This window comes from Lepidochelys kempii, chromosome 6 (genome assembly GCF_965140285.1).
Source record: "Lepidochelys kempii isolate rLepKem1 chromosome 6, rLepKem1.hap1, whole genome shotgun sequence".
Taxonomy (NCBI): domain Eukaryota; kingdom Metazoa; phylum Chordata; order Testudines; family Cheloniidae; genus Lepidochelys; species Lepidochelys kempii.
In genome coordinates, this window is record NC_136385.1 from 52,460,532 (window position 1) to 52,470,487 (window position 9,956).

The 9,956-nt window shown below is 45.9% G+C and overlaps 1 protein-coding gene across 1 annotated transcript in view; it reads right to left on the minus strand.

The window, feature by feature from the left end:
- The window catches only part of ELF5 (E74 like ETS transcription factor 5), a 50,855-nt gene extending 41,586 nt beyond the window's left edge, over positions 1-9,269 (minus strand). Inside the window, exon 1 of the mRNA XM_073347937.1 lies at positions 9,214-9,269. The gene's annotated coding sequence lies outside the window, so the exon portion shown is untranslated. The remainder of the gene's footprint in view (positions 1-9,213) is intronic.
- Positions 9,270-9,956: the final 687 nt, after the last annotated feature.

The window sequence follows — 9,956 nt, forward strand, 5'->3', positions numbered from 1 at the left end:
AGCTCAGTGGTTAGAGCACTGTCCTGAAAGGTAGAAGACCCCTATTCAAATCCTCCCCCCACCACAAGCAGAGGGAGGTATTGAAAGTGGGTCTCCCACATCCCAGGGGAGTGCTCTAACTGCTGAGCTAAAAGTTGAAGGTGGGCTGCTCCTATGGGTCCTCCAGGGATTTTGCATGGAGCCAGGCAGGTGTCTCACTCATTGAGAGACCTGAGGCACCTAAGATGCCTGACTCCAGGCAGGCAGGTCCCATTCATGGATTACTATCGGAGCTAGACACTTACGTGCTTTCCTGCAGCCTGGACCTATCTCCAAAAGGGGGGAGGGGACATAGGACACACCCCTGTTGTTGGTATCTCCCATTGGCTAGCTGAGGTGGATTGAAGCCTGACACGCTGGCTTTTGTGGAGAGTGTTCTAAGTTGTCTATCTCTCCCCATTAATCGTATAGGAAGCCTTGGTGCTCAACTCAAACTTTGTGGGTCACAAGGTTGTGCTTGTGATTTTCTAAGCACTTAAAAGTTAAGCGCCATGACACAGCATTGCACTGCCTAAGTGCCTTTGGGGATTTAGGTCCTAGAGCCTGCCATCCTGTTACTATGCCATAATAATGAATTAGTAACAATAATCAGAATAGATACATATAGAATTTCTTAGGTGAGGTTCTTTACAAAATTGATGATCTCATTTCACCGACCCAGAACTGAGGCACGGAGCAGTTAAATGACTCGCACAACACACCAAAGTGCGTCCATGGCAGAGCTGAAAATAGAAGCCAGGTCTCCTAGTTGCTGTTTCCCAGTACACCTTAGAGGGCAGTATAATAAAGAGATTACAAATAGATCACAGGGAAAAGATAATTTAGTGAAAAATGCTACTAAACAAAAGGACTGTAAGTGTATTTAGAGAAGGGCAAGGTACACTATGGTTTATCCCTGCAGGGAAAGGTAATCTGAGGCCAGAATGCACAAAGAACCTTACCCCAAATGATAAAATCTGTACAGAAGAGGACAAAAAGCAGCAATCACCACTGGAAACAAACCAAACTCTTCAAACGGTGCATCAAGATTCCCAATGTTGCCAAACTCAAGTGCTCATAAATCACAGACCAGGCCGCCCAAGAAAAACAAACAATCCCACAAGACTTCTTAAGATTTATTTAAAAATAAATAAATTTTGTATTCTTTTTATTTTCCTTCTGGCTTTTGACACTTTAGTTCACACTCAGGTCATGTCTTTGAGTTTTTCTTTGCAACTATGAGGGCTATAAACTTATTTTTAAAAAAAGCTGAGGGTCTGACATAATCACATGACTCAAGAAATTGGGGCTCTGAGAAAAACACCAACTATCCTGAAACTTGCATTGAAACAATGAGTTGGCAACACTCTGGCATAGTGCAGCAATGTGCTGGCAGGGGGGCTGAAACTTTTTTAGTTGTAAGATGGGGTCACGGTATGTGAATGGCTGAGAACCAATGGCTTAGACCTAGATAAAGCCTGCCCTGTGGCACTACGGCACAAACCCTGCAAAACTTCGGTTGAGAGAACCACAAGTACAGGAAAGAAGGAAATCTACACTCTGATCAGAGACACACTGGAGCCTTATGAAGTGCTCTAAGGTATATAAAAGGAAGAGATATTTAGTAATGCAGTCAACTACCTATCAGCAGAGAAATATCAAAGGACCTCCATGTTAAAGGGATGTGCCATGCCCCATATCCTTTGTGGCTCAGGTGTGCAACTGCAGGTTACCGTATCCTAATTGCCACAGTTGGGTCACCAATAAGTTCCCTATCAAGGGAATAAGTCATAGCCGAAAGAACATATCAGAATAAACATACCCTCTTTAAGATGGTCTTAGGAAGAGAGCAGTCTTAATAAAATTCATAAAGTCCTTACCTCAGGGCCCTGGCTCAGAGCTCCCAAATTTAGAGTTAGGAAACAAATTATCTAGTCCCCATTTAGGTAAGCAACATACATGACTTTAAGACCCCCTCTCCTGGTCAAGGGCCCCTTCTTGCTTAAATAGCCCAGCCTCAGGGTGGGACCAGGGGATCCGTGATTGCACCCAGCTTTGCTTGAGCTGAAGGTTGTAGAACAGGGATTGGCAACCTTTGGCCTGTGGCCTGCCAGGGTAAGTCCCCCGGTGGGCCGGGCCAGTTTGTTTACCTGCCGGGTCGGCAGGTTCAGCTGACTGCGGCTCCCACTGGCCATGGGAGGCTTACCCTGGTGGGCTGTGGGCCAAAGGTTGCTGATCCCTGGTGTAGAATGTTCTTTAAAGTACCCCATTTTAAATAAGGGAAAATCAAGACAGAATTCAGCACTTCCAATCCAGGAATTCTACCCCAAACATTCTCTTGCTGACGCTTTTTAGTTTCTAACTATAAATATTGATCCTGTCAGATGATGAGCACCTTCAGCTCCCATTCATTTTACTAGGAGCTCAGCACCTTGCAGGCTCCGGTGTAGTGTGTTCAGTGGGAGCTAAGGACTATCAGCACCTTACGAGAAAGATTCAGTATTTTGTCGGATTGGGCCCAGTGACAAGAACTGGATTTGGGAAGAACTCACTGACAAGCAGTGGAGTGATATGAACAGCTACCTGAACAAATCTCCACACACAGGAATAAATAAAACAACCTCAAAGATTATGAGAGCTGCTTTGGATTAGTGTCCATAGGCTCAGTGCTGCTCTGAGCTTAGCTTTTAATTATCTCATGTTTTATTCAGTGATGCATCAAATCAGTTATGCCTCTGAAATGCGTGCTTTCTGCTCACTGAACTATAGTACCAACATATGTTGATCAAAATAGCCATTGCCTTCTATTGATAGCTCAACCGGCATGAAGGAAAGATACAAAATCTTACACTGTCAACCAAGCTGATTATTCTGGAGCCATTAGACATGCTTATGTTAAAGAGTTCATGGAGTAATGACTCAAGTCAGGTTTTGTGAATCAAGTACAAATGGGTATGATAACTAGAGCAATCATAGTCTGCAGTAGCCTCAAAGCCCCACAGATAATTGAATATAAGAAACCATTAGGACTTTGGAGCTGTCTACAGACTGCATGCGTGCACAAAAGCAAAGGTATTCAAAGTTCAGATTAAAACTGGCCTTTACTACATGAGGCTGTACCTGTAGATCTCCATCATTGATAGCATCAAGCTACAGGATTGGACCTCTGTCCGCTTTCTTTCCAGCTGCACCCCTCCTTCAGCTTCACTATCACATAACCTGGGTATGGGTTACCCCTTGTACCATCCTCTCTCTTCTTGGTATTTATGTGTTTATGGTATTTGTTGCATAGAAATACTTTGAAATTCCTAGGCTTCCCCTGACCTCAGGGGTGAGCAAGTTTCTTTATCTCATCAATAGAGGGGAAAGACTGCACAATACCTGTGGCTAAATGGATTTTGTCCCTCATGTTCAGAACTGGTTCATCTCTCATTTTAAATAATTTTTGGGAGGCGACCAGCACTATCCATAGAAGGTGAATACAAACACATTCAGAAGCACACACAGTCCACATTCAGAAGCACACAGAAAATCCTCAGCCTTGTGCAGGAATGTAAATTGCTTTCACAGTGTGATCCCAGGAAAGGTAATCAAGCAAGAACACTTTTATCTTACCCGGAGGGGCAAACACAGTTTGATACACTTGTGAAACCAAATGTAAAAGAGACCCTGCTGCTCTCCCCTAGGCACTTTTGTTACAGATGGGCACAGATAAGCTCAGATTCATTAACGTGATAGCAAGTATCAGGGGGTAGCCGTGTTAGTTTGTATCCACAAAAACAACAAGGAGTCCGGACTCCTTGTTGTGATAGCAAGTAGGTATCATCCCTTCTTCGGAATGCTAAAGAATGAATGGCTTTCCTGTCTGTTCCTGGTTTTTTTTTCTTTTTTTTCTTATTTTGGGTCTAGATTTAGGGCTCTTGTGTTAGTATGCAAGAGTTAGGGTGACCAGCTATCCGGTTTTCGACTGGAACACCCAGTCGAAAAGGGACCGTGGTGGCTCTGGTCACCACTGCTGACCGGGCTATTAAAAGTCTGATCGGCAGTACAGCAGCACTAAGGCAGCCAGCAGGTCCAGCTCCTAGGCGGGTGCCACGGGGCACCGCGAGCTGCCCCTGCCCCGAGCTCTGGCTCAGCACTCCCATTGGCTGGGAACTGGGCAACAAGAGCTGTGGGGGTGGTGCCTGCGAGCAAGAGCAGCGCGCAGAGCCACCTGCAGCATCTCCGCCTAGGAGCCAGACCTGCTGGCCACTTCCGGGGCACTATGAGGAGTCAGAACAGGCAGGAAGCATGCCTTAGGCCCCCTGCTGCACCACTGACTGGGAGCCACTAGAAGTAAGCCTGCACCCCAAACCCGTGCCCCAATCCCCTGTCCCAACCCTGAGCCTCCTCCTGCACCTCAACCTCCTGCCCCAGCCCAGAGCATCCTCCCACACCCTGAACTGCTTTGCCCCACCCCCAGCCTGGAGCCCCCTCCTGAACCCCATACCCCTCATCCCCAGCCGCACCACGGAGCCCTCACCCCCTTCTGCACCCCAACCCACTGCCCTAGCCCAGCAAAAGTGAGTGAGGGTGGGGGAGGGCAAGCCACCAAGGGAGGGGGAATGTAGTGAGCGGGGGGGCAGGGCCTCGGGGAAGGAGCGGGGCAGGGGGTTGGGCCTCGGGGCAGGGGTGGGGCTACGGTGTTCAGTTTTGTGCAATTAGAAAGTTGGCAACCCTAGCAAGAGTAAGGGCAGTGTTCAAGATACCCCAAGAAAAGTTAGGGAAGAGTATGGAGGCCCTGGTCCCTCTCTACCCCAGCTAGCAGAGCTAGCCAGCTGCACACTGCACCTAGGGGGTAGCATAGCAGCTATGTACCACAAGAAGTCTAGAAGATATTGCCTCCTGGAGCTCTCTTTGGGGCAGAGCTGCTGAGCAGCACTTCCAGTGTGGGCCTATACCTAATAGCCATCTTCTGGCCCTGGGAGTTTTGCTAATAGAATTTGTGTAAAATAATGATGCAGGATGCTGCTGTGAAAACATTGCTTTAGCTGATACACAATCTTACTTAATATGCTGAAGGGAGTACTTCTGCACAGACACAGGGAACAGCTGCATGATCTAATACCGTAATTATTTCCAGTCGCTAACATCTACAGCCTGCAACTCTGTTTCTTAAATTAAGTGATGTAGACTCTTTGAAGGAAGGGGTGGATTCAGTCTCCTAGTAAGGCCATTGCTCTGGCAGTGTTACCAGGGGATTGGAATGACTCAGATCTTGGCATTTGAACAAAAGTCACAAAATAAGAATAGAGTTTGCAGATGGCCTCCAGCCATGGTGGATGGCATGAAGTACTTTAGATGTGTATTGATTGCAAAGCTAATATTATCTGATGTCCTTGCAGCTCATTGCACATCTCTCCTGCTTTTGTCCTCTGGAATTAATCACTATAGCCAGGTCCTTGGGTACATTCACTTCCTACTCTATTCAGTCTCTGATTTCAAGGGCCAAATTCTCATCCATGCAGGCAACCTAAATACACAAACTTTGCTCAGGGGAGGTTTCCTAGGGTCCACGGGATGGGATAAAGAAACTCCCATGCAGGTCACTCAGGAGCAGTAGAGACACTGTTAGTCTCCTCCTGCATCCATAGGACAGCAATAGCTTCCATGCCTGTAGCACACTTCCTATGAAGTATTTGTGGATTACTGGTGGACGTGTGCAGCTGAGGATCCATCAGCTCTGCCCCTGCTTCTGTCTCAAGGTGCTGGGGCACAGAGAGCATCAACAGAATTGTGCTCTGCAGAGTGCACAGGGTGTGGGTTAGCAATGCAATAAAAAGTTTCTCTCACTCTTTTGTCTCATCAGGGAGACCAGGATAAATACTGCAAAAAAGCACTTGGGAACAATTGTCTGCATAAAAGCACTGAATTTGCTTTGGCAATACTTGCCAGCCCTCTTATTCACTTTTCCTCAACAGTCATGTTAACGAAATGCTGTTGACCAGAATGCTTGTGAGAAGAGGAAATGTCAAAAATGCACACAATTCTGCATTTGTCCCACCATGCACTTGACAATGTATTTGCATGAATGCTCACAGCAGAAGTGTTCTTGTAGTCATCTTGAAAGATCTTTGTGGGTTTTGAAGTCTTCCAGTCAGGGAGCAGAAACAATAGCATGTGACCTGGGTTACAGAATGAATAGGGCCTTGCAAATATTCAAAACAAAAGTGAATGATTGGTCAGAAATGTATAGGTTGAAATAGATTTGCATAAGCCATTAAGAAAATAATTCGGAATAATGAACCGGTTTGTAAAAGTCTTAGATGGTCCATGGATAATTCACAATAGAGAATAAACTGATCTCTGAATCATTCCCCCACCTCTACTCTTATCTCAGTTAAGAATCACCAACTCATCTCCTTGAAGGTGAATTATTAAGTAAAAACCTTGGAGGGAAAAAAATCAGTGTGCCAGGTTTACCTTTTGTTACAGATGAACAGAGTGGTGAATATTTGCTTCATGTTGCTGTAGCAACTGATGCTCCGAATCCATGCACATGAGGAATTTCTCAGACAAATAAGATACTTTCCTTTTACATCCTTTCTTGGAAGAATAAAAGACCTTTACATCTTTGCACCCCTTTGGGGTTGAGCTTTGCACAATAGTATGTATTAGTGTTAATTCACAAGTTGTTTGGCTGCCTAGGTTTTATCTGAAAGGGTCATTCATATGTATTCAGGTTTGTATCTATAGGCTTTTCTCTAGCACTCATTGTAAAGATTAACAGATTTATCCTCACAACATTCTTGTGAGGTAGGGAAGTGCTTTTATTCCAATTTACAGATGGGGAACGGAGACACAAAAATCACATAACTTGCCTAAGAGCACATAGGAAGTCTGTGGCTAAGCCAGAAATAGAGTCCAAATCTCCCAACTCCTAAACCAGTGCCTTAAACACAAGGCGATGAAGGGTCAAGCCTAAACTCTGAATTTGAAACCAGATTTTCATGAATTTGAAAACAGACCTCTGGAAATGAAAGGCAAGAAATGGATATTTTTTCCCTAAGATGATCTATGTCTGAAATATGCTGGTGCTTGACGATATCATGAAATTAAGTACTAGAGCATTTTCTGGGTTTGTGAAATGCTTGCACATTGACTTCCTTTTCTCTCCCTCTGTGAATTCCACACTTATGAAAGTGAGGGACTGACAAAATCAAGAATGGTCCAAAATATAATGCTTGCGATGATATTTCTACAGCATGGACACTGCCATGTGACAAGAGTAGAGCACCAGAAAGAGTTAATTTCTTGTAACACCGAACAAGGAACTTTATTACAGTAAGGAAAGTGGTATTATTGCTCTGACTCCTCCAGCTTCATTGCAGAGTTTTTGCCTACCTTCCTACTACAGATTTAAAGAAAGAGGGCACTTTTCATAATAACCATGGAACAGTGATAGTATGTTTTAGGGGACAGTACAGGTGGATGTGATGAAAACATTTCTCACGTGACCCTGCTAATTAATGCATTTTCATTTTTATCTGTAATATCATCCACAGCAGCAATCCTGGGTTTCCTTTGAGTTAAAGCTGCCAACTGCACAGGGCTGGTGTGCAGAGACTGCACAAGGGAGACAGCCAGCCAGCAGAGGTATTATGTAGCAGCTCTGTGTTCTTGGGGAACCAGGGTGGGACTGTCTGGCTCACGAAAGACTTTCCTCCTCTCCCCACAAGCCTCTGCTTGAACCAAATCTGCATCAGAAGAAAGACTTACAAAAAGCAATGAAAAGGCAGTGGGAGATACACCTAAACGCCTGGGATAAGGATGACAGGATTAAGGAAATGCCCCCGGCCTCATTTGCATCAAAGATGGGACAAGGAGGCATCTCCATTAGCATTCAGAATGGAGAACAGAGATTCCAGGCAAGAACCGCATGGAACTCTGGGACCAGAAAAGCAGGGAAGCACTGCATGATGGGGGAATCTCTACTCCAGATGTTAATGAACCCATGCCTGCACACACCCAGCTCAGTAGTTATCAGATCAATTCTGTTCATAAATCCTTTATTGGTATCCAAAATAGTGAAGCTCCCAAATTGCATTGTGAGCTCCCTCTAAGGAACACCACCCAAAGCCAGGAATGATCAGCTCCCATGGTCTAGCCTGAACAAAACAACTTTGGTATACTCCCTTGTTTACACATAAACAAAGCTAGTGTTCTCCCTTGATCCATTGTTCTTTCTCTACAAAAACCCCTACCCTATGCTCAAGTAAGCGTTCTGATGCCTGGATCCAAAATCTGCATCAGTTCCATTGGGACTTCATCTTCTCCTGACACATCATGCTGGGGGCTCTGCCTGTCTCTAGCACTCCGGACCCTCAGCTACCACAATCATCTGGGACCCCCGATTGATTCAAGCTTCATGGAGTGGTGAGAACCTAGCGCTCTCGCTCTCTCTCTCTCTCGGTATAGCCTTCTGACCCTGACTTGTGTGATCAGTTATAGTTTTCTAAACCTGACTTTTATAATCAAGTTTAAGTTAGATTTAATATTATAACTGTTTTGTTTGTTTGGCTCCCCTATGGTTATTACCTGGCAATAAATAACTTTCATGATTAAGCTGGTTGTTTCTCTCTCTCTCTCTCCCCCCCTTGTGGGTGATTTTCCTCATTTGCTCTGCAGCAACGCTCCTGCTACCTAAGCTAAAAGATCCCTGCAGTGCCCAAAAATCCTGTGGGGTTTGCTCATCAAGTGGGTTACTACCAGGACAATTGTAACGTGAGCGTGGGGATAGAGACATGGTGAACCTGGGACATAGGAGGGTGACAGATTGAAAGTGCTGCTCGCCCCAGCCTGCTCAGGCATGCTCTATTCCGGTGCGGTGCCCAGGGCATATGAGGGTGACAGATTGGAGGTGCTGTTTGATCCAGCCTGCTGAGTCCTGGGACATATCAGGGGTCAGCTTGGGAGTGATGATTAACCGGGCCTCTCAGATGTGCTCTGTTAATGTGTGTGTGTGTGTTTGTCTGATGCTGGGGCTGGAAGAACCCAGCCTTGGGGAGCCTAGGTCCTGCAGGAGAGCTCCATTGGGAGGGGACTTGCAGAGGGGAGAACTAGAGCTCCGTATAAGAACACAAGTGGCACAAGCAGTACATTGATAGAAATACAGAAGCCCCCACCCAGAAGAGTAACTTTAATAAATGAACATACCTCAAAGTAACGGGCAAAGCTGGTAACAGAGTAGGCTGCTCATGTGATTCCCTGGCACAGCCCAGTTCCGCTTTCTAGCCTGGCGGAGAGACCTGGCCTAAGGGAGAGGCAGGAGCACATGTTCCAGCCATCAGGGCGGGGGACAGGGCACTGGTATCTGGGCAGGAGGGCATCGGCACATGGGGCACCAGCCACTGAGTAGGCAGGGGGAAGCACAGGACACCAGCAGTGAAGGAACTGCTGGGTTGCTCCTTCCCAGCTAGGAGCTAGCTCCCCCATCTCCACATCCTCATAGCTGAATCTCAGTAGTTCCCCTCACTCCCCTTCCTCTGCCCCTGCCCCCCCATTCACAGCAAGCTTCCGCACACACACATGATTGCCATCTGGGAACTAAGATGACACCATCAAATGTACTTCCTTTGAGAGCGGAGAATTAGATCCTGCAAGCTGTTGATGACCGTCAACCCCATTGGCTTCAGGATTAAATCGTAAGGATTTGAATCCAGAGCTGCAGAAGTCTGAACCTAGATCACTGGGAACGAAAGCCAAATGCCTTCATTGACTGAACTTCCCTTTCTTTGCTAACCTTAACATGATAGCCTAACAGGTTGGAACAGATGCTGGTGATGTTCTGGGACAAACTTGATTGTTTATATTTTAAGTCATAATAGCTGGGTTTGCATCAGTGTTTGACTGGTGTTCAGAGGTTCAAGTTTACACTATTCATTATGCTGTCCATTTGT